This window comes from Neomonachus schauinslandi, chromosome 3, assembly GCF_002201575.2.
Source record: "Neomonachus schauinslandi chromosome 3, ASM220157v2, whole genome shotgun sequence".
Classification (NCBI taxonomy): domain Eukaryota; kingdom Metazoa; phylum Chordata; class Mammalia; order Carnivora; family Phocidae; genus Neomonachus; species Neomonachus schauinslandi.
This window is the reverse complement of record NC_058405.1, coordinates 114,215,326-114,218,199: the sequence shown is the minus strand read 5'-3', so window position 1 is coordinate 114,218,199 and position 2,874 is coordinate 114,215,326.

The following is a 2,874-nucleotide window of genomic DNA, read 5'->3' as shown; positions in this document are numbered from 1 at the left end:
TCTATTCAGTATTCCCTTCTGTTTTCTTCCTTTCCTTTTTAATTCATTGAGTGTCTACTATATTCCAGTAATCAAACTTGCAGCCTAGCTTGGGAGAGGATAACACATATGCATACATAATTACATGTCAAAGTAATAGGTGATATACGTCGCAAGAATGATGGCAACCTAACGTGGCAAGAATGATGGCAACCTAATGTTCATTTTGTTCAAGTTGCAAAGTGGTATCTAGTGAAATAGCTGATTTCAAGATTTCTCGGTTTGCTCATATGGTCCTCGATTTTTAATTTTTTCTAAATCTTCTTCCTTAAACTGCTGCTCTCTGACTTCAGCAGCACTACTCTGGTGATGTATAGAAAATGTTTCCCACTCTGAGATACTTTCTGTACGCTTCTGTCATCAAAATATTTACCTACAATCATTGTAATTGAATAATAAAGGACAATAACATGCATTATCATTTATACCCAGTCCAAAAGGAAGGCATAGGTTAAAAATATCATACTTAGATGATAGGATATCTCTGGAAACAAGTAATAGTCATATCAAATCTTGATTCAATTTGGTAAATATTATCTGACTACTGGGAAATCATGAGACATATTGTAGCAACAGAGCAGCATGTCTCCTACAATAACCTTTTTATTTATTTAATCCAGCTCATTAATAAAGATCTTCTTTTCATTTTCCTGATGTACGAATACTCCAAAAACCACAGGCTCACATTTTGACAGCTAATTTTACAGGATATAATTTTCCTGCTTAACCCAAGAGGAAAAAGAGACGGATGATTGAGATTAATCATTTGTAAAATTATAATTCTGTCACAGATAATAATTTGCAAGATCTTTCCCTTTTCTGAAATCCCCAGAATGCACCATAAATTGTCACACTTTGTAAGAGAACGTGTAACACATTAGGGGACTCCTAATAAAGCGAATCTGCTAGAAAAACAAACCAATTGCCTTATAATTGGCATGTTTCCCACATGACTATTCTCCTGTGAAGGAACATTGTGCCTTGGGTGAAGGAGGGTTTACAAATTATTATTCAAGAGGGGGTTATCTCTATCTCTTATTACCCTTTGAGCTGGAATATAGGGTGTTTCTTTACCTCTTGTAAGCCTGTGAGAATATACAATTGTGTGCCCAGAAGGCAAATTGATCCTTTGTGGAAAAGTGAGCAAATTCAGAAATTCTTAAATTATTTTCAATAAAAATACTATCAAAATGGACCTATAAAAATATTGACTTTTTCAGAATGGCTACATGTGTGCAGGATGGACAGGTTTTCCTGTTTTACTGGCAGACCTCTGTGTAAACTTTGCTTTATTTCCTAAATCCATTTTATAGGCATTTACTACTGTTCCAACAACAAAGGCAAAAAAACTTCAAGGATTTTATGTGAGGTTGACAGACAGTGCTTAGACTGTGTAGGACTCAGTGAAAGGTGGGGCATGGATTTCTGTAGTTCCTTGGCCCATATTTAGCTAGATTGATTAGGGCGGAAGCTAATGAGATCAGGGTCATGAATTCAATGCCTGTGTGGGCCAACTAGCTTTGCTGTGTTCACATCTGCTGACTACACTCAAATCACATCAGCCCCAGGAACACATGTTGAGGGGTACAGGCTAGAGAGGGTTTAAATGGGTCAAGACACTCCCATCCCCAATTCTTGTTAAAAAGTAGCACGCAAATGCCTGCTCTCCCAAAAGTTGACCACTTCTTGCCAACCTCACACCCCTACTTTGGTTTGAGTTACTATCTCTTGCCAAGACTGCTGAGTAGTTCCTGACCCCTCTTCTGCTATATCCTTTGTCTCCTTCAGATTATTCTCAGTAAAGCAGCAAAGTATTTACCCCAAAGATACAAATGTAGGGATCCGAAAGGGTACGTGCACCCCGATGTTTATAGCAGCAATGTCCACAATAGCCAAATTGTGGAAAGAGCCAAGATGTCCATCGACAGATGAATGGATAAAGAAGATGTGGTATATATATACAATGGAATATTATGCAGCCATCAAAAAGAATGAGATCTTGCCATTTGCAACAATGTGGATGGAATTGGAGGGTATTATGCTGAGCAAAATAAGTCAAACAGAGAAAGACATGTATCATATGACCTCACTGATATGAGGAATTCTTAATCTCAGGCAACAAACTGAGGGTTGCTGGAGTGGTGGGGGGTGGGAGGGATGGGGTGGCTGGGTGATAGACACTGGGGAGGTTATGTGCTCTGGTAAGCGCTGTGAATTGTGCAAGACTGTTGAATCTCAGATCTGTACCTCTGAAACAAATAATGCAATATATGTTAAGGAAAAAAAAAAAGAAGATAGCGGGAGGGGAAGAATGAAGGGGGGGAAATCGGAGGGGTAGACGAACCATGAGAGACGATGGACTCTGAGAAACAAACTGAGGGTTCTAGAGGGGAGGGGGGTGGGAGGATGGGTTAGCCTGGTGATGGGTATTGAGGAGGGCACATTCTGCATGGAGCACTGGGTGTTATGCACAAACAATGAATCATGGAACACTATATCTAAAACTAATGATGTAATGTATAGGGATTAACATAACAATAAAAAATTTAAAAAAAAATGAAAGTCACAATATGTCACTCTTATGCTCAAAACCCTCTGATAGATAGCTTCCCATCCAACTCCAAGTTAGATCCAAGATAACCCTAGACAATCTGCACTTCTCCCCTCCCCCATCTTTCCTCAACCGAATGGGAACCCTCTCCTCCCACTCCTGCAACACCTGGCATAAGCTTCACAATAAGCTTAGTCTTTCACAACATATAGGGCAAAGTTTGTTTACCAGAAGGTCTTGCTTTCTGAGACAGCACCTGGAAAAAGGAGGGGCAGAGGGCCAGG